General features: G+C 44.0%; 1 pseudogene across 1 annotated transcript in view; it reads left to right on the plus strand.

Annotated features, from left to right (window-relative positions):
• The first annotated feature begins 1819 nt into the window (after nucleotides 1–1819).
• Nucleotides 1820–25842, plus strand: part of LOC123623007 — a 342887-nt pseudogene continuing 318864 nt past the window's right edge. Inside the window, exons 1-2 of the transcript XR_006729732.1 lie at nucleotides 1820–1906; nucleotides 3778–3922. The product of XR_006729732.1 is annotated as a forkhead box protein P1-like (transcript). The remainder of the gene's footprint in view (nucleotides 1907–3777; nucleotides 3923–25842) is intronic.

Consider the following 25842-nt stretch of genomic DNA (forward strand, 5'->3'; position numbering starts at 1 on the left):
AGAATTTATAATAACCTTTTCAGGATATTTATTACCTACAACTGTGCTGGTCTCAAGACCAAAAGGACAGTAAGCCTCTCTCCTCCCCCCAAAGGGAAGTACTTTGTAAGAATCCACAGGGGTGGCCTTTAATATATTCTCATAAAGAACTGGCCAGGTACACTATCCAGCCAGTAGCGGGAAATGCTGGTTTGGGAGTTTGGCAGCTTCTGAGGTGATGGGTCTGAAAAAAATTATTTCTGTTAACAACAACAAAAAGCCAGAGAGGTAGTGTATCTTTCAAAGTCACATTTTGGAAACACAAAATCTGCTTCCTTGTCAATTTGTGTTGATGAAAGCGAAAGAAATACTAGTCTCTTTTGCTTTATATATGTATATCTCTATTTCAAAACATTTCAGTCTCCTAATTTACTCCTTCGAGTTCTAAATTCGACCAAACTTCAAAACATCGAAAAGAAAAAAAAAAAAATCTCACCTTGTCTAAGAATTGGACAAAGCTTTTCGCACGTGAATGATCTGTGGGAGAGCAGGTAATTTGTGTTAAACAGCTGAGTGACATGCTAGCCCCCGGGCGCTTTCCTTGGAGGAACCGTGGCAAGAACACAGTTCCTGATACAGCCACTTTCCCCCAAAGTGGACCTAACTGCACATTCCTGCAGTGCCTCTGACAAGGACGGGGGGGAGAAGCTCGTCCCACAACGTGCTCTCTCCGATTCCCCGACACAGGGGGATAAAACCCCTCGCTGGCTGGCGGGGTTTCTGTTTCCTTGCAAACAGGGGTTTGTCCTTCTGCTGAACTTTCACCTCCCGAACTCGCCTTCTTTCATTGGACAAAGTGCAGAAAGAAAGAGGAGAGACCGAGGGCGGACGGGAGAGGAGAAAGGGGGTTGAAAACACCACTTCCCACCTCCCTCTCCTTCAACTGTCACTGATGGCAAAACACTTTCACTTTTAACTGGAGGAAACTCACATCCTTGCCTATCCTCTCCCCTCCCTTCTGTATTTTTAGCTCAGAAACCAAGCAAATAGCCGTCGCATTCCCATCTTGTCCCTAGTTGTTAACACGCTCCCTCTCATTTCTTCTGTGTCTGAACGGTCCCCCGTCCCCATCTTCTGAGGAATCCCCCCTCCGCCCCCATGCCCCTTATTTTCCAGGTCTTTCCTGCCAGATCCCTCTCTTGCCAGGGACTGCTCTGGCGTTCCCTTCCTCTCTCCGGTCTGCGGGGCTCTGCCTCCCTCTCCTCTTCGCAATCCCGCCTGGACGCCCCTCACTCCCTCCTCCCTGCTCCCCCCTCCCCCCAACCCACGCGCCCCCCCCACCCCCGCTTTGGCAATTGCGATTTTTTTTTTTCTGCGAGCCCTGTTGTTTACCCAGCAGGTGGATGTGACGTCAGGGACGCACAACAGCAAAAAATAACAACATCTCCCTCCGCGACGTGTTGGCCTCTCTCGCGCGCCTTATTTATTTATTTGTTCCGGGATGTCGGGGGGGGGGGCGCCAGCGCCCCAGTGGCCGGGGAAGGGGGGCGCAGCTCGCGCTCTGGGGGCGCTGGGGGCCCTGCGGGGTGCGCGAGGCGGAGAAGGGACCCTGGCCGGAGTCTGCGGGCCGGGCCGGGGGGCGCCCCTGGCCCGGCGCTGTCCGCGCCTCGGCCGCCGCCGGCGCTGGCTGGGCTCCGGGAAGCTAGTCCGGAGCGGAGGAATCTATTGTTATTTATTGTGTGGCGGCTGCATGCTGTACTCGCGGCGGCCGGGCCCTCGCCCGGGAGTGCGTGTGTGCGCGCGTGTGTGCGCGAGTGTGTGTGCGCGAGTGAGTGTGTGCGCGGGGCGCGCGCGCGGGCGGGAGTGGGCGCGCGCGGGGAAAGGCCCGAAAACACCTTAGTTTGCACCGAGAGACCATTTGCAGCGGGTGAGTTTGTATTTTTCCATTTCTGCTCCACTTTTTCCCAAGCCGCCTCCTGCCTTGTTTCCGCCACTTTAAACAACAACAACAACCAGCACAAAAAAAAAAAAAAAAAAAGGAAAGAAAAAAAAGAAAAAAAGGAAAAAAAAAAAAAACTACTTTCCACCTCCGGGCTCCACGTGCATCTCCCCCAGCCCTCCCCTCTCTTCCTCTCCCCCCTGGGTCGGGGCCCAGGCTCTGGGATGGGTGGGGGCTGCGGGCCGGCGCGGGGTGGAGGGAGCAACGGCGGCGCCCGCACCCTTTGGGTTTATTTGCATAAGTCAAATGGGGGGGCGGTGGCGGCTGCGAGGAGGTGAAATTGCCTCCCCCAGGCCCTTTCACGCCTCTCTCTGCGCTCTCCACGATCGCCCGGGGGAGAGAAATCAATAAGCACAGGCCTCCTGTCGCAACTTTCGGTGCCCGGCGTTGGCGTCCGGTGGCCGCCGGGGCGCGGGGCGGGTGCGGGGCCCCGGGTCCGGGCCGCGGCGGGAGGGGCGCACGCCGGGCGCCTTCTGGGCCCAAAGTTTGGACTTGAAGCAAACTTTTTCCCTTCCTCCTCCGCGGGTGTGTGCCCCCTCGGTGCCCTTGGGCTGCCCCGCAGGCCCCAGCGGACTGACTGGGGAAGCCTGGCCCTGGGCCCCGCACTGAGGAACTTCCCCAGTGCCACGCGCGCCTTGCCCCGAAGCCAGCGGCGGGGAAGCTCTCCCGCCACCCTCTCGGAGCCCGGAAAACTCAAACACACACCTGCGCACCCCCAGCCAGACACGCACCCCCACGCGCGCTCGGCCCCCGCTTCCCCGACACGCGCCCGCAACAGCCTTGGCCAGATCCGCGGGTGGGCGTGGGAGCAGGGTGCGCTGCGAGGAGTCGCCGCGCCGGAATCCCTCTCCCCCCACCATACACATTTTCTGGTTTTACCCCCGTCTTAAGGTTGGGGAACGGGGGAATTTGCCAAGCCCCGATCTGTCCTGCGACGCGCGCGTGTCCCCGCTTTCCTTCGGCCCTGTCCCGGCGGCCGATGGCTCTCCGTCCCTCGCTTGCGCGCAGGCTTCCTCCCGAGCTCCCCGCGCTCTATTCCTGTCCGGCAGAGACGACTCCTCGGAGCCAGCGAGCCGAGGCGGTGTGCGCTTCGGGTGGGGACCGCAGCGGCGGCGGCGGCGCGGGGAGCCGAGGAGTTTGCCAGTTGCGGCGGGGTCGCGGTCATTTGCTGCCTCCGCCTCCCCTCGCTCCCGCCTCCCGCCTCCCTCCTACTCAGACAACGTCGCGCTCGGAAACTTAGATTCCTTCTCCTTTTTGGCCCTCGACGAGCCCCCCTCCCCACCTGTTGTGAGCTCCGCCTTGGTCCCGGGAGACAGGCGGTGACACACACGGGCGCCGGGGAGCTGCGCGCCCAGAAACAAAGTCGCATGCCCCCTTCCCAAGTGTTTGCTTCGAAATCGCTGCCTGCACCCCCCCCCATTCCCGCGCAGCTCCCGCCCCCTATGAGAATAAGGACTAAATAAACAGTTGTAACTCCAAACCTTGCGCCTGCGATCGTATCCCTATCCCACCCCCTTCCCCTTGTTCCTCGCCCCTCCTTTTTGTTGTTGCAACTTTGTAAGATCCTGGGGAAGGTGCTGAGACTTCAGCTCGGGCCGATTTCCCGGTCTCGGGATCCTTGCAGGGATTCCCTGAGCCGCATCCTCTCTTCCCTCCACGCGCACTCGCGGGTCCTCCGAGCCCGCTGCCCTCTGTGTCTTGGCCCCTCGGCCTACTCACCCGTCCCGTCCCCTTCAGTCCCCCCCAACCTGCACGGGGAAGACTTGCTGAGGGTCGCCCCGGTTTCTTGTCGACCGCAGAACCCGAAAGTTTGCAGGAGGAAGCGAGTGCGCGGCAAGCGAGCGGGCAAGGGGCAGCGGCAGCGGCGCCGGGGACCATGGTGCTGCCGGCGCCTCCTCCGCGGGCGTGAAGGCGGCGCTCCCACTCCCTTCCCGGACTCCGCGGGTAAGTCGAGGCGGCCGCGGGCGCCGGGGCAAGAACGCGGGCGGGGGCGCGGGGGCAAGGGACACCCGAGAGCCCCGGGCTGCGCCGGGGGCTCTCCGTCCGCAAAGAGCCAGCCTGGGCGGCGCGAGCATAGCGATAAGGCGCCGAGAGAGAGGAATGTGCCCATCCTCAAGCCGGTAGGTGCTTTGGAATACTGGACTTTTTTTCTGCTTTTTTCCCTTCTTTCCTTCCTAAATCCGAAAATCCAGAGATCAAAGTTTAGCATGGAGCAAAGTGCTCCGATAAAATATGGTGACATCTCTCGCTCCCCTTCTCACCCCACTCCCCCCTTCTCACCCCACTCCCCCCTTATAACTATTAATTATTTCCAAGTCATTGTGTCCAAATACCCTTGCTGGGCTGATTACAAAGTGTATTGATTTAGTCTGGGCTCATCCTACGCTTTCGTCTTAATTCATTTTCTTTTTGCTCGCCGAGAAGACCCAAAAATGAAACTTATTTCTTCCTCTTCCCTACCTCCTCACCCTCAAGCCATCATCTGTGAGGCTGGGGCAGAATGATGAAATTAATATAAACATTTCATTTGATTGCATGTGAGCTTCTCCAGTCCACTTCTGAGGGGCTGAGGTTGCTCTCATGTCTGGTCACAGGTATTTTCTAAGTTAGGATTTTCTTTTTTTGTTGCTGCTCTTTAAACAAGAATGCTGGAGGAGCATTCTGGATTCCCTTTGAAAGGCGTGTGTACATTCAAGCCCTCTGCACTTCACCATTGGTTGTCCGGAGACTTGAAGGTTTAGGACCTGCACAATCGCTGAGTTGAGAAAACCTCAAGCATTTTTAAGGAATTTTTCTACTACTGAAAATATATTGAAGAATGTCTTCACAATTTTTACATTCCATCTCCTCTTTCCCTACTCCGGTTTTTCTGCATTGAGAATCAATTTGGAAGGAGATGTGTTAACTAGAATTTGAAAAGAAATAGTAAAGACTTCAGGTGTCTTCTACCCAGGGGTAGCCTGCATAATGGAGACTGAGGAGTTTCTGCTGTTTTTCTATTCCAGAGAGAAATGTACCAAATCTTTTTTAGAATTCCACTGGAGTTTTGATTCTCAAAGTGGAAATACCCATCTCTTTGAGTCCAGGAAAAGAAAACTGGGCTCACGGTTTCAGAAATTTGGAATGGCTTTTTTTTTTTCCCTCTCTATTTGAAACATCTCATAATTAAAGAGCATGAAAAATATAAAAAGGAACTCAACTAGTTACCATTCAAAAGGTGTCAGCTAAAATCTCACTGCAAAGGGGAAAAAAAGGTTTAACATCTTGCCACTGGCTACATCCCCCACCCCCCTTAGACTTTGGATTAGTCATTGTATGAGACAGAAAAAAAAAATCACTTTTTTTTTTTTTTGAAAAAGTAAAGTAAACAGCCTCCAACTGCTGAACCTTGACAACCCAAATTAAGGAAGCAGGAGAGATCAAACAGAACTGCTGCTGGGTTGTTGTCAGGAGCTGCTACACGGAGAACCTTGGACTATTCCATCAAGCAGCAAGGCTATATGTTCACTTATGCAGAAATGGACCATTGCAAATGCTGATCTTTGTTGTGCAAGCGAAGGCTCACTTGGGAGGAAATACTCAGCCCCTCTCTGGGCAACATTTAAGTTCCTTATGGAAGCTGAGTTGCCACACAAGTTATTTATTTTTTAAATGCATCCTTCCTTATGAGGAGAATGCACCCAAAAAGGTATTAAAAGAATATTAAGCCGTCCGGAGGCTGTCTTGCTACCCAGTACTGTGCAGTAGAATTCTTTTTACCAACATTAGACTCCTACACTAGAGTTAGATAACATTTTCTCACATCGAGTTTAGAAGATCTGCCTTGTCAGGAAAGCCAAGGTTTTGTATGTGAGGGTTTAAATCTGATGTGAAGCTAAAAAAAAAAAAAAAAAAAAAAAGAAAAAGAAAAAAAAAAATCCCTGGTGATGAAGTTTTGTGTCAGCCCACTCTTGGAATTTAAAAAGGCGAGAGAGCAGACTCCAGATTAGACATAACCTCCTTTTTTAGATTGACATTCAACATGACCACGTTGCTACTTTTATTCAAGCTCTCTGTAACTTGTCCTTGCTTGTTGTCTAGGAAAATTTAACTGCTTTACATTTTTAAAGGGAGTAGTAACAGTAATTACTTTAGCATTTTGTTTTCACAGGTTTATCAAAGTGTAATGAAAGAAACATCAACTATTCAAATTAACTGTCTCAAATTAAGGGATTTATATTGCTAGAGATGTCTCTAAGATTTTGTGTTTATATTTAAATCCTGGAGTATAAACTGTGTAACACTTTTTTTTCTGCTATAAACTAGCCCCAAATTAAATGTCATTTTTAATTAAGTAGAACAAAGTAGGAAGTAGGACAGGTAAACATATATAGAAGAATAAAAATACTTGTCATTTAAGGATTATATTTTTAATTAACAAGTGTGGGTCACGTAGTAAGCACTTTATATTTTTTTATAAGCCAGAGTTTCATAACCATGGTACACAATAATGTTTCAAAGTCTGTAGCTTTTATTGGATATATCTATTGTATAATTAAGCAACGTGAGATAAACATACACATGCATGCTATTAGGCAATTTTCTGCAATATGTAATGTTTTTAAAAAGCTATAAATATTTTCTAGTTAAGTCATGTATACTAACAATAGCAAAAGTTAACTGAGTTAATATTGAGCCTAGGCATGGTTTTCTGTTACTAAGTTTCTTTGCTTCCTTTGAGACTATACCCCTGGCCTTGTAAATTTGCATCTTAGGCTCTGTTGAAGGGTATGTCTGTTTTCAGCAGTTGTTTAAGTTAACAGAAGAATTGTGATATTTCCCAAATATATTTATATCACAGCACATCCAATGCCAAAATTAAGAAAGAGAAGGGAGAATATAGCAGATGTGACAACTTCTTTTGAACCCAGCTTCCTCTTTGCAGCCAATCTTATTGTGCATATTTATTTGGTTTTCATGTTTAACTTAAGACTCAAACTCAATTTTGAAACATTATCTTGTAAAATTCCGCATCACAAAAAAGTGTGTATTTTAGACAAGGTTAGGTGTTATAGTACCAATCACATTTCAGTGTGAATCCAAGAGTATTTATAGGGTATAGCAAGAGTTTTGTCTTTTAAAAATAATTTTAGGCGCACGTTAATAAAACCTAAATAGATTGCAGGCTGTCAGAAAAAAAATAAATTTTGTTTATGATTCAGTTACTTTAAGGTACTTACATTAAAGAAACTCATTTAACCCCTGACTGAAGAGCATTAAGTGGGGAGGGAAGCCCTCCAAAGAGCTCCCACTGCCCTTTGCTCTCCCGATAATCTTAAATTACTACAATTTAATTGCAACTTCAAGGCACTGAGTATGAGCCGTTTCTCTATAACTGAGAAAGGGTTTCCAGAACATGGCTAGATTTACACAGGTGGTATTTTTGTTCATAAAAAAAAAAATTCAATTTTTGCTAAGGGGTTTTACCTTTCCTTCTTATCCTGTTAGATGGCACACTCCTTTTACAGATTTCAGTCATAGTAAATGTCATTTTTGCTAAGTTAGCAATATTGGCCTTTTTTTTTTTTTTAAGTATATGTTTTAAAACTAGAATGTATTAAGATCTCAAGCAGGTAGGGGTTTGTTTTCTAAAGAAAAATACCTCAAGAAAGGCATCTGCTGAATAGACAGGTGAACTTTATACGTGAGCCAACATATACTTTTACTCTTTGCAGGGGTTTTTTTTTTTTTAAGTTGATGGCAGTTAGTCACCCACCAGGTGATCAAACACTGAGTTTGTGCGAGAAGCCAGCGAGCCAAGTAAGTTTCCACTTGGGCCCGTGTGTTTTCTGAATGATCTTTCTTGTGATTTGTTACTCTAGTCCGCAGGCCAGTTTGCCATACATGTGCTTTCCAAGGAGCCATCTTAAACTGATTTTTAAACATATTTCTCTTCTGCGGCACTTGGATGAATTAAGGTTAAAGGTGCCAAAAGCTGAAACTAGCAGCAAGCCATAAGATGAGGCGAGTTGTTGAAACGGGCAAACCTGGCCAAATTGGGGTATCTTCTCCATGATGGTTTTTTTTTTTTTCTGGGACATTTATAGTTTATTTCCATGTACATGTGACCATGCGCTTAGTGGAAATTAAGCAGATTTGGCTTGTGTTGCCAACCTAAAAATAAATGTAAGAAATGTTTGATTTCAAGGAGTGCTTTGGTTTTGCATCCCATAGATAATGTTCTTGCAGTTAGGGCTGCACGGCTGGTATTTCTGTAAAGAGGAAGTACAGTAGGGGAAAGTGCATGGCAGTCGGGAAAGACAATTAGACAGCGTTCTTTGTTTCTCTAATAAATTATTCTTATTAATTACAGTCAGTTTGTGCTAAGGCATTTTTCAAGCCTTGTTTGGAAGTCAGCTTCCATTCATGGGAAGGTTGTGCCAGAAGCTCTGTCCTTTTCTTCGCACTGTTGTTTTACCTAGTCGTGAAATCTATTGAGCAGATTGGCTTGCGGATGTCTCTGCAAGGCTTGTTTTTCTTTTTGCAATCCCCTGATGCCAGTGTTTAATGTATGCCCTGCCTTGTGCACAACAGGTGTTTGTTCGGGAGTTATTTTATGGGACTTAACGTGAAAAAAAAAAAAAAAACTGTTTCCCACCTAGCCAGACACTGGAAGAACGAGCTGCCTAAAAGGAAGAACCTACCTAGTACCTGAACAGGTGTAAGTGGGTTTTTCCTGATGAGCCTGTCTAAACTGTTCTGTTTGAAAAGGGGGGAGGGGGTCTTGATTTAGTGCCATGAAATTTACAATTAAATTGTAATAATTTAAGATTATTGGGAGAGTGCAAAGGGGGATAGGAGCTTTTTGGTGGTTTGGTCTTGATGCTTAAGGCTGCTCACTGGTGGAGTTAAATTAGTTCCTTCAGTCTGAGTACTTAAAGTAACTAAATCGTAAACAAAATTTATATTAGATCCTGACAACTAATAATCTATTTAAATTACATTAAAGTATCTGGGCAAAAATTTAATTAAAGACAGAAGTACTGTCAAGCCCTGTAAATATCTTGACAGGTCTACTCAAATGGAACTGATATCACGAAATATTTACATATGTCTGGTGTGTTCGGGAACATCTCAGCAGTGGCTGTGCAAAGCTAATTGTACTTTCTTTCCAAATCACATTTTTAGTAAAATAGTGTTTTTTTTTCTTTAAAAAAAGGGAATATGAATACATACTAAATTGTGTTCCAGTGTTCTATTTACTGTTTACTTCTCTGTATTCATCATCATGTTGTGATGGGTTTATTTCCTCAAACTGCTGCTAATTCAGATAAACAGCTGAAATGGGGGCATTGTTGAATAGAAAGCTCATGTCATTCTGTTTGATTTCAACAGTTTGAAGATAATCAGAGGCTAGCGTGTTATAGGACAATTTACTGAGGGGGAAATGTATCTGAAGTTGGCATTATTGCCCCCCTATATTAAATAGAATAGATTTGCATAGGATGGGACAAAGATTTTTGTCCTGTATTTTGTATTTGCATATGTATTTATTTATTGCTAGTGAGTCAGGTGGACATCCACATTTTGCCAGATTCTCAGATTTTAGTTAATTTTGTGATCTACTTTGTTGATGAGGACACTGAATAATATTTCTAGCATCAAACTCAAAAACTGAATTTCTGAGGTGTCTTTTTCTCCTGCCCAGCTGTGAAATTGAGTCATAACATGACTTTCTTTGCTCCAGATTCTCTGCCTGTGAATTAGGGGTAATATTTTAAGGTATGTTCTTTGAACGTACTGATTCAATAATAAAGGGCTTTGTTATTTTATCTTTTAAGATATTCTTGGTGCTCTCAGGACAGTGACTGCAGCCTTTGCAGCGGAGGGTGTGGTATGAGTTTTGAGTTTCTCCTGCCCTCGTGCCTGTCCCCTGAGTTGGTGATACGTGGCCAGTGGTGTGGTGGTGGCTTCCCCTCCTGGGGACAGGTGAGCACAGAGATGGAGACGGATGCCTTCGTGAAGTGGAAAGTGGTTGCAGTTAGTCCTAATTCAGCCTGTTTTAAAGTGAGGTTTCTTGCTCACCTGCATCCAGACCAGTGTGTGTGTGTGTGTGTGTGTGTGAGAGAGAGAGAGAGAGAGAGAGAGAGAGAGAGAGAGAGAGAGAGTCAGGAGACGTTATTAAAATACAGATTCTTGAATCAGAATTTTTGCTAACTGACATGGGACTGTCCACTGATAAGAAACTTCCCCTGGTAATTCTGATGCACACTAAACAGAGACCCATGGATGAAGTGATTTATTCTGCTAGATACTCTAGAAATGGAATCTCTATACTCACTTGGATTTAGCTGATTACTTTTTTTTTTTTTTTTTTGGCTTTACATTGAGGCCCATCCTGTGTTATTCTTAATGGATTTGGATTTTCATTACAAATGAGAATCAGTGGTTTTTAACCAAGCATGAGTATTGGAATCACAGCGGAGCTGTTGCTCCAAACACAGACGCAGTTGCGCTGCTCCTGGATATGCCATATTTGGGGTGGGGCTAGCATTTGCATTTTGAAAAAGCACCCACATGACTCTGATGCTCACCAAAGTGGGAAAACTGGACTCCTCAATGATCAGAATTGGAGGAATGCCTACAACCCTTCTCAAGGGTTTAATTGAACTGCCTGGCCATTGTGAAACCTAAGAGAGGAATACGGGCTCCCTTTTCAGAGTCAAGCACAAAAAGCAACATTGGATACTTAGAGAAACAGAGGCAGAACAAGCGCCTCACAGTTCAGTGAAGTGGTAGGAACAACTTGGAACATCGGTAGTTTTTCCCAAATATCAGCTATTTCCTTTCAAATTATGTCTTGCTTGCATCCATGTTTCCCAATGGACATTGTCATGTTGTAGCTATCAATTAGTGTCAAATGGCTTTCTGGGGTTTTTTTTTTTTCTCTGAGTATTCCATCTTAATTTTAAAATCTCAACTGTTTGCTCATTAGATTAACCCTGCTAGCACAAGTATTTTGATTTCGCTGGGCATCTTGGGAAATTCTCTATTGTTGCATGTGACGAGGCAGGCACCAATATTGGTGGAAATAGCCTAGCCAAGGATGCCACACAAATAAAGCAAGCAGAATCCCAAGAAGAATGCATGCTGCAAAGATTATGAAATAAAGGAAGATAAAATGCTAAGGAGGCTTGTTTAAATATTCAGGGCTTCAGCTAAAGATCTAACCAGTAAGATCAAAAGAGTTATTTAAATAAAAGTTCTACAGACATTTTTCATCTGTGTTAGTAACATGCCTTTTGAAGTTACCCAGTAATAAAGTGTCCAAAATGCCCTCACCTAATTTTTAATTTCCATTTTGACTTTGGGTGTGGCTTTATTTTAATAGCTGCCAAAGAGCTGGCAATTGTTTTTATGTTTAGAGCTTCACAGTTGCTTTGGCTGTAGGTTCAGGAGGCATTTGGGAGATTCCTGTAATACAAAGTTCTTTTATTTCTAGTCAGACCCCTGAAGCACTTTAAAAAAAAAAAAATCTCTGGTGGACCAAGTTCTAAAACTAGAGTGTCTCTACCCCACAATAAAAATTTCTATAAAAGATGGAAAATGGAACTGATTGAAAAAATAGAAGGTGAAATGGTAGAGGGTGTATAGTATTACTCCTGTCACTGGTGATCTACAGCTTGATGTTAAATCAGTCCGCCTTGTTTGTTGAAAGGATGTTAATCATTTCATTAAGAAAGGTTAAGTAATTAACTGATATTTCATTAGGGAATCAATGACAGACCCTTTTTTAGTGATGTATTATAGAAATTTTCTAATAGAAAGTTTGCCCCATTTAATTATTTGGAAGAAAGCTAGTTGAGCTTTGGGAGGAGGTGGTAGGACATCTTCAGAGAACATCGCTGTCCATGTACAACTTTAAGTAATTTTGGGGAAAATAGTCTATTAAAATAGAAAATCGTTCAGTCTCGACTTTTCTTTTATGGGCTCCATCAGGCATGTTGTTGCAGACCTGCTGCTGTTTTGCATGCCTTTTCTGGGTTTAAGAAGGGTTCAGCCGCTTCAATGTGTTCCTCTTATTTTCTAAATAATGGCTCTTGTTGCAGTGTGATGCATGTTGACAGTAAACGCGCAGCCGTAACTTTGGTAAGCTTACAACAAATTCTTATACTTGTAGGAGCAAGTCATCCTCTTGGCCGCTGATAGGGGTTGCTTCTTCCTTTTGTCTCACTGTCCTTATGGCAACTGCAGCAGGAGGTTTAAATATTTCAGGATGGGGATGGGATGGGAGTGGAGGGACTCTCTGTCCACCTGGCGAAAGTTCGCCTTTCTCTGATACCCCTTTGTCCTGAAATCACACGCAAGGTATGCTTCTAGTTTATTCTTCCTTGTGTGTGTGTATTCATATCAACTCAAAATAAAGAAGATACTTAAAGGGAGATCTCATTTCTGTGTTTGTTTTTGTTTTGTTTTGCTTAGGAAGCAGAGTGGTCACTTTTACTAAATATAGAGAGTATACCTGTGCTAGAGATGACTTTCCCATAGCAGAGTACCGAGGTTAAAGAATTCTTTAAATATAAGGTAACAGTAAGCACTTCTGAAAACAGTGGAAGTGGACTTTATATTGGGATGCAGGTTTCAGTATTTGTAACCAGTGTTGAATAAAATGGGATGCCTTGGCCTCAAGCACTTTGATCTTTGAGTTGAGAACAAGGCTACTTTCTTTCCGTTTTGAGGAAGGAGATCTGGCAGATATTTACAAAGCTATTTATCTTAAAACTGTGTGCTTATATTTTTCAGTTTTTATTGTGAAATATGTAAGACATAAAAAAGAAACAAAGGATGATTCAATGAGCACCAAGTACCTGTAGCCCAGCTCTAGAAAGAATGCATTGCTGATCCAGTTGAAGAAGCTTCTGGACTATCCCTCCTTCATGTTACCTCTGTCCTTCTCTCCTAGAGGTTACTTAACCACCATTCTTAGCTGGGTGGTTTTTGTCCCATGCAGTTCTTTATATTTCTAATACATATAATATGTATGTATGTATAGTAGTCCCCAAAATATAGGATTTTGTTTTGCATGTTCAAGGTTTACACTGATAGAATCCTACTATATATATTTAGTAACTTGATTTTTTTTATTCCATAGAGTTAGTAAAATTTATCCATGTGGATACGTGTAGCTGTAGCTTATTCATTTTTCCATACAAACCTTTTGAAGGTTCTTTAATTCAAGTTCTTTAAAATTGAACCTAAAACCGAGCAGCATTCTGCAGTACCATACATTGAAAATTTAGGGTTCATGTGAAACCTTCAGTCCTGACTTGAATCTCATAATTTGTTCATTTGTCATTGTTTTTCGGGGGGTGGGGGGCAGGGGAACCACTTTAAAAATCTCAACCATTTATCAGGGAATTTGATTTTTGAAAAATAATCTATCAAGTGGCTGATCTCTTACATTAAGGAAAAAAAAAAAAACAGGCAAAGCATTCATTTGAAGGAGCCTAGCCATTTTCTCATTCTTATTTAAAGACTTGGCTTAGAACTTAACATTACATATGCAGGGTAGCGAGTTAAAAAGCGATGTTTAATTAACAGGCGCTTTATACTTCTGTATCCTTGTTATGATATAGCACCTTGTTCTTCAGTGTAGAAAGTGATTTCTGCATATTTTAAAGGACTGGCATCTTTATGGTAAGAAAGCCATATAAATAAAGATATACTTAGATGAAAATCGGAACATGTTTTTAAAATAGTGTGTGTCTACTTTCATCTCTGTTATCAAACTTGCTGCATAAGCCAGAGTTGATGCTCTGTGATTATGCTAATGACCAAGAGAATCGATGATGCGAGACGAGATGAAATCAGTGGTATAATCGGAGAAAGTTATCAGTTTTTTTGTCATTAAGTATTAGTGATAAATAATACACTGTTCATTTTGAGTAGATAGAACATATTTAATTCTGATGTACAGAGTTTCAATTTAGTCAGGCTCATTGCTGAGTAAAATGATAATCTTTTGTAATTTAAGAGGAAAGAGAAAAGGCATTTGTGTCAGCCTGGCTAACTGACTCGGACCATCTAGAAATGTTTACCTTGACCAGCCAGGGAAGATTGGGAAAACTTTATTTTTCTTTTTTCCTCCTGGACAACTTGGTTATTTGTACTGACGTTTTATTAGGAATATCACATACTCAGTAAATAGCATAAATGACTGGAGATGTTAAACAAAATGACTCTAAAGGTAGATAGTGTTTCCCTGAAGAATGGGGAAAAATATAACAAAGGAGGAATGTTTGGACAGTGCTCTTATTTTAAATGACTGGTCTGTGTTAAACAGAGACTATTAGAGTTAGTGTTACCCATTAAACAGCAGTTTTAATTTTTAAAAAAATGACTTTTTCGTATCAAATAAGGTTACACTTGGTAATGGTTTATTTAAAGAGAAGTAATACTTGTAACTTAGTATCTTTCTCTAGTTCCTAAAACCTTGTGGGTAAACACTGACCCCACCTTCTTTGTCGAGAAACATTTCTAATACAATTCTCCGTAGCAGACCTTTGTCCGTGGATAGGGGTTAGCAGTTGTTTTACTACTGTTCAACAATACCAAGTGACAAGAAAGAAAATAAAAGAATAATTAGCTGTTTTATAGGACGTAAAGAAAGAGTAATTGAAGTCTGCAAAAGAAGAAAGTCAGCTCGATGGGTGCTCCGATGTTATTTTTTAAAAATGTGTTATAAAAATGATTCCCTTATGAAAGCAAAGTCGCCCAGCCTGGCTTGGGCCAGCTGTGTGCTCTGCCATTTCCCTGCCGCTGCCCTGTCCGTCCACGTTGGCTCTCACCAGCGGTACCATCTGCTGCGCCAGCCGTGGCCTTCTCTGTGGTAAGGCAGGCCAATTGGGTCAAATTTTGTGATCTGGCAGATGTCCACTGGGAGCTAAGATCAGGCCAGGCTCATTTTTATGTGTGTCCAAAGCCAAGATTTCAACTTGGTGAAAGGCTGTGGAATTTATTTCCCAAAGTGTTGCCCAAACTCTGTTCTTCTTTTCTTCAACTGCCTCCTTGGCCTGAGATGATTGCTTAATGCTCTTAATTATGCTGGATCCCTCTGTATTTTCAAACACCTGTGCATAATTCAGATCATGGGTGGTCACAGAGCCTGGCTCGCCAAACAGCTTCTCTTTCAGAATGGGAAAATCCCAAGGAGCCTGACCATGCACCGTGTGTGAGGGAGCTAAGTGGAGGCTGAGAGAGGATGGAACGTTTCCCTTGAACTTGAACTTGCATTGTTCCATGTCAGAGTGTCTTTAGCCCTTGGGTTGGGGAGAGTTTTCCAGCGAATAACTCAGAAAAAAATGTTTTGAAAATATTCCTAGGTTGCAGGATATCTGTAACCATTATCCATATGCATATTTTAAAAAAAAGTTTTTTTCCCTTTACCCATGGCAGGTGAGCTTCCTGTCAGGATGAGGAGGCATGTGGGGGCCAATTTGCTTTTCAGACTTGGAGTATTAATGGGGGAACTTCTTGGGCTGTTCTGACTCTCAGAGTGGGGACCTGTCAAGCTCCAGAGGACCTAAGTCATGGTCCTGTCCAAGCCACACCTTTGTCCATGAGAAAAGTATTGTTCAAAGAGGGGACATGATTTTCACTGAGTCACACAGCCATTGGGATCACAATAATATCCATGCCTGTGTCTGTGTTTATATACACGTGTGGATGTGGATATCTATGTCGGCATGTATTTTTGTGAATGTGTATATCTAAGTATATGTGTACATATGTGGCTATACATACTATTTAAAAAATATACAGATCGGCTGGGCGCAGTGGCTCACGCCTGTAATCCTAGCACTCTGGGAGGCCAAGGAGGGAGGATCACTCAGGGTCAGGAGTTCGAGACTAGCCTGAGCAAGAGCGAGACCCCCGTCTCTACTAAAAATAGAAAGAAATGATTTGGACAGCTAAAAATCTATATAGAAAAAAATCAGCTGGGCATGGTGGCACATGCCTGTAGTCCCAGCTACTCGGGAGGCTGAGGCAGAAGGATCACTTGAGCCCAGGAGTTTGAGGTTGCAGTGAGCTAGGCTGATGCCACGGCACTCTAGCCCGGGTAACAGAGCGAGACTCTGTCTCAAAAAAAAAAAATTAAAAAAAAATATATACAGATCATGTTCCATATACTTTTTTGTGACGTGCTTTTATTCCACTGTGTATCAAGAACATTTTCCTGTGTCATAAAACAGTCTTCTGTATGATTGTTAATAACTCCTTGCTCTTCCAGTGTAAGCATCTATATTTGGTTTTCCTCCTCTGTTTGAGGACACCACCATAAGGATCCAATGGTCTCTGATCTTTGTAATGTGTATGGAACTAAGGACATAACAGGTCTGTAGAGCTGCAAGTATTTTTTTGTGGGTATGTGTGTTGTACATGTTTGTGCGTGTGCATGTGTGTACTCATGTACATGTGCATATTTGGGAGGTGTACATTTGACTGTGGATAAAATAGGATAAGTTTGAGGATCTCGGACAGATTTTTTGTGAATAGCTCAGACTTTCACAGCCCCTTGAGGTTAAAAATGCACCCTGTCCCATCATACTCCCATTTAACCCATTAGTGACATCTGTGTCTTGCTTTTCCTTGGGCTCTGACAGTCATATGGAGCATATTTTGCTTTGCAGATTGGAGCATGCAGTAGGGATAAGGTGAAAAAAAATGCTGCTCTCTGTATTAAATATCAATTTTTTGAGCATTTAGGACAGCCAGGTCTTGTAGAATATAAACAGCCCATGAAACAAGTTGTAAAAATGTAAAATAAAAATCCAAGACTTATAAGGCATTTGAAAATTCAAAGAACAAACAAAAGTGTGAGAAGACCAGCTGCATAATCTGCTGGCCCAGTGCAAAATTAAACTGCAAGGTCATTAGTTAGAAAGTATTAAGAATTTCAGGATAGTGACAACGGAGCATTAAACCATGGGCAGGGCCCTTCTGAGTGTGTGGCTTTTCTGAGCACAAGGCCCTGTGGGACTGACTGCACAAGTCACATGCCCATGAAATCAGCCCTGTTTGGAATTCATAAACTAGTTGTCTTTGAAGGGCTTTGCTTCTCTGCACCAGGGTTTCCTGCCCTGCAGAACAGGAGGACTGGGTTGGGACAGGCATGGCAGGCTCAGGCCCTGCTGTGCTGCTCACGTTCATTGATCATACCACTCTCTGTTATTGCATCCAGGTCGGGCTGCAAACTCCTTGAGACGCACATAGCTCCTCCTGGATTGCAAGACATGCATTGAGTGCAACGTCTTGGCCATCTCCTGGACTCTGAAGGCCTTCTGCACGTTCCTATGGGGGAAGCGAATCCTAGTCATGCTTGTTCTTTCTTTCTTTGTAATTTCCTTCTGTAGTCCTTCTCCCAGAATCTTACCACTTTGACTCTATCTTTCCTCCCTGACACCGTCATTGCCCTTGTTCCTTGTCACCTGCCCCTGGCTTCATTCTAGAAGAGGCCTGCTGGGCCTGACGTCTGAAGGCAGCCTCAGAAAAGGGGACCTATAGATAAGCAAATCTGCTTTCTGGAAGGCACTGTTTGTTTCACTGCCTTCACAAATTGCAAGCCAACCAGGCCCTGTGTCATGGAGATGTGGTCGGCCCAAACCGTACAAAATGTGAAAGTCACTGGATGTGTTGTGCTGCTGCGTCAGGCCATTGGGCACCCTCACCCATGTGGCTACAACATGCTTCCCTGGGGTGGTTCACGTCCAGCTGGGTTTGACGCAAGGATGGATTTTTTGGTAGTGCTGAATTTTAGAATTTTAACATCATTAGATCACTCTGGAATGTTTCACTTTGGATCAGGTAGTTTTTGTTCTCTCCTGTAATATGCACTGACTCTCTGCCTCTTAGCAGCTTTGGCTTCCTGAATGAGTGAGTCTGTGAGTGTCAGTTTGTCTCAGTGGCAGCCATGGTGTCCGGTGTCAGCACTGACCAGAGGCATAAATGAGTACGTGTATGCAAAGCCCCCAACAGAGTGTCTGTCGGCTCATCCCAAACACTTAATTCTTGGTGGCTGTTTATTAATAATAAGAATGATTTCTGTTACCAGAATTTGTGTGTTATGAGAACCAGGTATCAGCAATTCACGCCCCCCTTTTTCTTTAAATGTTTGATGATGGAAGTTGGGCAGGTTAAAAACTTATCTCCTGTGCTTTCTTGCTTCGTTCCAACCTTGCCCGCATTTTTCTCCCCGCTGGCCTCTTCGCTCCCATCCTCTTCCATCCTGCACAATTGCTCCTCCTGGCTGGAGGGTGCGTGGCGGTTTTGAGGGGGCTGTGAGTGCTGGGTGGGGTGCTTTCTGAGGTGAGGGAGAGGCTGTTTCTGAGAGCTCAGGGAGAAGGGGTGCGTGTCCCTTTTTCTGGGGAAGGGGCTGTGATGAGTTTAGCAGGAGCACCCAGTGGCCAGGCTGGGGGAGAGACTTTTCATGTCTCTGTGGCCTTCTGGGGAAGCAGCTAAGGATTGCGAGAGCAGGTTGGCACTGGTGTCGGCTCACCACCTTCCTGAGGCTGCTCTCTCAGAGTCAGTTGAGAGCCTGCTGCTTTTTCTACAGAGAACAGCATTGGCTTCCCCACCCCCAGGTCTGGTACGTAATGAGGTAAGGAAGGAAAAATAAGTTGAAGGAAGGAAAAACGAGTGATCCCCCGTCAGGCTCCTTTCCCCGAGACAGTCTCGGGTTTTGAACATCAGAGCGTTCCTATCTAGCTATTTTCCAGATTGCCCGTTGAATTGCCTTTTCACAACCACCTTAATTTTTACACCACAGGGACTGGAAATGATACTTTAGTTGGGTTCAACGTTAGACTGCACAAGGGTTTTATAGTCAGGTTTGGGATTTGAATGTGTTTACGTAGTCTGTCTGTATTATTTTTCCCTGGCAAGGTGTCTGGTGTTTAGCTCCTAGGGGACCGAGAGAGCTGCTCAGGACAGCTCACCATTTGCAAACCAGTTATTAACTTGTAATCCACTCACAGTTTTCAATGTCTCTATTTCCACACCTCTGTCAGGGCAGCTGGAGAATAAACTGGCTGTGCTGCTTAGCAGGTTGGGAAGAGGGACCTCCCATTTGCCAACTGTCACTCCCCACCGTGATCATAACCCAGGTTAGGTGAGCATTTAGCCACATCTGTGCCGAGTGCATGTGGAGCGGCTTGGCCAGAATTTTTAACTGTTATCATTGTGCTCAGTGAGAGGTGTGGATGTTCATGTCCCTGTACATTTCTTAGTGACCACATAGAATAGAGTGGAGAGTTCAGTTGTCTCATTGGAAACAACACATTTATGTACTCATTCACTCGTTTGTTTTATTCCTCACTTGTTCACCTCTTCACTGATGTGGTCATTTATTGACCCCAACTTACTACTAGGGCAGGAAGCAGCTTTGCTTCTTAACTACCCAACCCCGCACCCCGTGGCTCAGTTTTAGACCTCCTCAGTTATGCATTCTGATAGAGACATCGTTTAAACGTACAAACCCAACATCATTCTTCGCAGAGATTTTTGTCAATAAGCTTATGAGATGCCTCTACTTCAACCTATTATTTACTAAATCTATGGCTGCCCGGAATCAAATGGGTCATCTTTATGTGTAGTAACCATTTCTGTAACAAAGACGGCTTTCAGTTACATTCTGACTACCTAGAATATCCTAGGTGCTATACTAAGTGGAAGCAGCCGCTTTTTCTTTCTAGCCTGAGCACTTAATTAAGAACCTGCCAGATTGATTTTTCCATTAGGCCAGACGGCAGGTGTCGTCTTGAGTAATTCTTGATTTGAATTTCTTATTAAGAGTCTGTTTAGCTCCCCCCTACCACCACCAAATATGTGTGTTTAGCAAAGACTCTGTATTACACAATGAATGTCACACAATGAATTGGTAAAAACCAAAATAAAATACCCTAGCCATTAGTTCCTGTAGAAAAGGTACTGATAGGGAATTACTCTCACGCCGCCTGCGTTCCTGGCGTCTCCACGGAAAGCCAGTCCATTGGGTGCTGTGGACTAGCAGTCTGAAGTCCATGAAGCCATCATTTTTCATTCCTTCTTAACCCCCAGCACCTCATAATGACCAGAGTGACGGAAGTCGTTGGTGTCTATAGTCCCTAACCCCTGGGGTGATGATTCGATTTCTTTCCTCTCCTCTTTTCAATTTGCATCCTCCGAAAATGGTACGGAAATAACTTCCCAAAAGGATTGTTTGCCTGTTCATTGAAATATAAACTCTCACTTAGAAATAATTTTTTTTAAAACTCTGTAAAAGCCATGTAACTCCAGTGATAAAGAGTTTTGTTAATGCTAAGGACACGGCGTTCAGCCTGTGGTGCTGATTAAAGGTGTAACCAAATCCTCCTGCAGGGTAGTCATGTGTGTCGGTCACACTGTGTGGCACGGTAGTTATAAGCAAGGACTCAAGTTTGGCTGACTCTGTTTAAAGAGGCTTTTAACACTTGTTGGGTGACTTAAAGCCTATTAACTTTCTAATTTACCTTGATCTTCCATAAATGTGTGTGTGTGTATATAAAAGGTAATAATAATTGAACTTATCAATTTGTTCTGTGGATTAAATGAGACAATCCATGTAGAATATGACACAGGGTCCCTGGCAAATATAGGGGCTTTATATAGGTTAGCTCTTGTGATTGTTATTATTCAGCCTTTATTGGTTAAAAGTCACATTAAATAGCCAAGACAGATAAAGAATGAGGAACTTTTCAAAGATTACTAAAAAACCGAAGGAGGTGTACCCTCGTGTACATGGCATGCAATTCAGAACCTCAGGTTAATTAGCTTATTGTTGTGTTTTGGGGTTTGTGTTGACTTGCTTTGGTTTTTGTGTGCTCGCTTTTGAATAAGGCCTTAAAATATGGTTTTGTGGGTTTTTCTTTTTATTTGCTTCTGAAATTAGTGCAGGTGCAGATAACAGGAAGCGAAACCTTAGGCGGCCTCAGGGAGTCTCATTCAGATGGTGCCAAGCAGGTATAATATACAAGCGTTATCACCTTACTGATAATCTGGCATCCCGTGGGTGTTCACACGTGCCCTGCGGATTACGGAAAGTGAAGTCATACGGCAGTTTGGCACCAACTTGCCCAGCTCTTTAAGAAGGGTGAGAGAGAGGAAAACCCTCATTTTTGGAGACTGTGTGAAAACGCAGCTTCACTTGTCAAGAGGCACAAGATCGCAGTTGCCGTTTGGTCCATTGGCATTTCACGTTGTCTTTGAGCCTCTGCCTCTTAGGTGCAAGGAAGGTGTCTTTAATAAATTCACACCATGCTTCTAGAGTGAAAAAGTCTGCTCCAGGCTTGAGAATATGTCACATATTTCCTCATATTCTGAAATGTAGAAAAATTTGAAAATGGAAGACTGATGGCTAAAATACCACATTTTCATGGCTCCAAATGTTCAAATATTCACATAGCTCCATGGTTATATCTAAATAAAGCATTGTCTTTAAGGCTTACTTTGCTTCTTTGTCCTGAAGGGTTTAGAGAGAGACCATGGTTGCCTTGTGTTTGTGGTAGGTAAGGCCTCTCTGTTTGTTCCTGGCCAAATGCTGGTCTTTGCATGCAGTGAGCCTGAGACATGCATTGGATTTAATAAAATGTGCCTGGTTTGACCTGCCATCCTGGAGGGCCTCTCCGTGCACACTTCTTTGTTGAACTTGGAAGTGGGCCATATATATAAGACACTGATCCATTTCTTGCTTTTGGTTAAGAGAGCATCTCAAACAACCTGTCTAACTCCACAGGGCAGTTGGAGCTTTTACACCTCTCCTCCAGGGCTGCACGTGTGGCCAGGACTTTGTTCTTTCTCCTTTAGCTTGATCATTCCCGGCTACTCTCTGGCCGTGGTCTCTCTGTCTGTCTGTCTTTCTCTCTTTGACACTCCTGTCTCTGAGGTTTGTTCCTACCTTGCCTCATATGGCCAGCCTGACTCCTTCATTCATCTCCCTAATCTCATTAGACTCACATCCATATTTTCCAGAAAAAGCGCTTTCCAGGAGGACAATTCTTCTCTTCCCGTTGCTCTTCAAGAAAGGGATGGGGGGGAGGGAGAGGTTACCTAGGTGGGAGGGGATACCAAATAAAATAAAGACAAAGGGGTAAGTCCAGGAGTCCAGATCACATATCTGTGAGGCCTATAAGTCATTGCTCAATTTCCTATTTGAGTAAGACCCAGGAAAGATCCAGTTCCACCAATAGAAAAACCAAATTTTTCTGTTGCTGACACGCATGGTGTCTGAACCAGACAGAACAGGCTTGAGCCTCAGTATGGTCACTTGGTGTTTGGGTGACCTTGGGTAGACTTAGCCTTGATTTGCTCTTCTGTAAAATGGTTTGGCTGTTGATAATATGAACCTATTAGGGATGTCCTGAGGTTAATTTGCGTAATGCCCAGTGTTTAGCACATCTTAAGCCTTCAATAAAAGGTAGATATATTAGCCCATGTGATTCCCATGGCTAAAGGCAGCAGTTAATTGTGCCTAGTCACGAATCCAACCCAACGCATAGGGCAGTACAACCCACATGACCTTAGATAACTTATTAACATTTCTGTGCTTCAGTTTTCTTACTCCAGAATGGTATGATGGCACCTGTTGCGTGAGGCTGGTGGTGGGGGTCTGATAAGTTCATGCATGTAATTCCCCAGGAATAGGCCAGAAGGCCTAGAACACAGGGCGCCCTCCGTACATCACAGACGTGACTGCGGTTGCCCAGATTATGCCCGCAGTGATTACCATTACTCCCCGTCCAGGCAGAAGCAGCTGTCGAGAGGACTCATGTAGAACTCTTTCATATCCTTCCATTTCTCGTCAGCTGGAGGGGCAGAAGCCCAAGACTGAGACTTGGTTGGAGAGTCTGTGTTTTAAACCCAAACTCCTATCATCAGGACTGCGCGTTTGGCCCCTTTTCCTCTTTGCCTGGGATGGAGACACGTGGAAGTAGTTTGTAGCAGTCCTGTATCAGGCCTGGGCTTTGCAAGCTGAAGATGAAGAATATTTACTTGCTACTTACTGTAACTTATTTGCATTTTCTTTCTTTCTCCCCATGACCCTAGCCCCACACTGTTCTCCAGGAGATAGAAAAAGAGAAATTAAAGTGGGAATACATCTTTGTAATTTCCTAAGTTAGCGGGGTGGTCAGTGAAAAGACTGCACAAGGAATATACTGGTGCTTGATGGTGACGATTTGCATGGAGTAGGATTTGATTTGCGATTTTATCTGGGATCACGTGTAAGGGACTAGTGGACAAATGCCAGCTCAGCGGCAGCCATAGCGTTCCGAATGCTCAGTGCATGTGAGCACTGTGGTAATGTTTTATACGTGTACTTCATTCTACCCTCACAGCCAGCTTACCAGAGAGATACTTCCACCTCCATTTTATAGATGAGAAAACTGAGTTCCAAAGAGGTTAAGAGCTTGCCCGGAGTCACATAGCTACATCTTTCCTAATTCACCTGAAATACTTTATAGAATTGCAGCAGGTCATGGTGGCAAGGGACCTTGGAAACCATCTGGTTCAGCTGGCTTGGATTTTTTATACCAGATTCATTGAGATGTCATTCCTATACATGAATTCACCAATTTCAAGTGCATAATTGAACAGTGGTTTTTAGTATATTCACACAGTTGTATAACCGTCACCACAGTCAATATTAAAACATTGTTATCTCCCACAAAAGAAACCCTAACCCGCCCCCACAATTTCCTCCCAGTCCCCTCGGTCCTAGGCAGCCACTAATCTACTTTTTGTTTCCATAGGTTTGCCTATTCTGGAAATTTCATATGATTAGAAAGAAATAATGAGTGGCTTTTTGTGTCTGTCTTCTTCACCCAGTATAATGTTTTCAAGGTTCATTCATGTTTTGGCATAAATTAGTACTTCATTCTTTTTTATGGCTGAATAATATTCCATTGTATAGACACACTACATTTTGTTTATCCATTCATCTGTTGATGGACACTTGACTTATTTCCACTTTTGGATTTTATGATTAAGACTATTATGAACATTTGTATACAAGTTTTTGTGTTGATTGATATATGTTTTCAGTTCTCTCGGGTTTATACCTAGAAATGGAATTGCTGGACCATATGGTACCTTCTATGTTTAACCTTTTGAGGTACTGCCAAACTGTTTTCCAAGTGGCTGAACTATTATTTTACATTCCTACCAGCAATACATGAAAGTTCCAGTTCTCTACACCCTCACCACTCTTGTTATTATCTGTCTTTGTGATTAACCACCTTGTTTTTGAAATTAGGAAACTCAGCCTGGGAAGGTTTTAATGACTTGCTTCAAGTACCTTTACCTTGTTTTACAAGCCAAGTTCTTTTCTAGGCATGGAAGATGTAAGGATGGTCTTAATTGCAGGGGCTCACCCTTTATGGGGAAGTCAGACACAGTACACGGTGATGATGGCTGTGCTGATGATAGGGTGTAATAGCAGAAACCCATCTCAAACTTGAATAAACAGAAGATTATTTAGTGGGTCACAAAACTGAAAAGTATGGTATTAGTTAGCTTCAGGTATAGATGGATCCAGGTGCTAAAACAATGTTGCAGGGGTTGGCTGTCTCTTTTTGTTTCTTACCTTGCTTCACGTTGTCTCCTTCATTCTTAGCCATCTAATTTCCCTTTGTGGGAAGATGGCTACCAGCAGATCTAGGTTTATATTCTAACACATAAGCATCTCCAGCAGAGTAGTTGTTTTTCTTTCCCTGTGGTTCTAGCAAGCTTATGTAGGTCTCTCACTGGCCCAGTAGGCTAATGTAACAGCCTTCCAAACAATTAGAGCCAGTGCTCTGATTGGCCAGCCTTGCTTCATTGACTGCCCTGGAGATCAGGTGGGGGCAGGGGCTCAATCCCACCTAGACTGCAGGAACTGAGAATGGGTGAGGGGTGATTCCCAAAGAGAAAATGAAGCTTCTGTTCATAGAAGAATAAGAAATTGTGTTTGCCTGGTAAAAACAGCAGTTGTCCATTCCACCAGTTTTCATTCCCATGTTGTAGAAATCCTTATTCAAACTGGCTTAAACAGGAAGAGAATATGTTAGCTCGTTTCACTGGAAGTTCAGAGGTGGGTTGGCCTTTAGGCACTGCTGAATCCAGTGATTTATTTCTCAATGATGTCTGTCATTGCCAGAGTGAGAAACTTCCTTCTCAGCAACTTCCTGCAAAACTTTCTTTCTGCTGTTAGCCTGCATTGCCCATTCCTGTGAGTAGACAGAAGCCGTTCCCTGATGGCTTAGTCTGGGTTTCTGAACCAATGGTGATAACCAATCAGGCCCACCTCTGGGAGTGGGGTAGGGCCAGCTTTCCCTGAAGTTCATGGTCCCTCTGGGAGAAAGGGCATGTCTCAGTCAGATGGAGGTTCCCTGCAGGAGGGGGAAGATAGCAGTGAAGGTTGGGAATCCACTTGGCAATGCCCATATATGGTAGAAGGATGGTAGGAGGTGCCCATATGTGGGGAAGGATATTAGGAGGCCAAGACCAGTCGGAGTAAAGGAAGGCTCTCTGAGGAGACTATGCTTGCATTGCCTTAAAGAAATACAGTTTTCAGCTGGGTGCGGTGGCTCACTCCTATAATCCTACCTCTCTGGGAGGCTGAGGTTGGAGGGTCGCTTGAGCTCAGGAGTTCGAGACCAGCCTGAGCAAGAATGAGACCTCATCTCTACTAAAATTAGCTGGGCACAGTGGTGCACGCCTGTAGTCCAGCTACTTGGGAGGCTGAGGCAGGAGGATTGCTTGAGCCCAGGAGTTTGATGTTGCATTAAGCTATGATGATACCATTGTACTTTAGCCAGGGTGACAGAGTAAGACTC

Source organism: Lemur catta, chromosome 18 (genome assembly GCF_020740605.2).
Source record: "Lemur catta isolate mLemCat1 chromosome 18, mLemCat1.pri, whole genome shotgun sequence".
Taxonomy (NCBI): Eukaryota; Metazoa; Chordata; class Mammalia; order Primates; family Lemuridae; genus Lemur; species Lemur catta.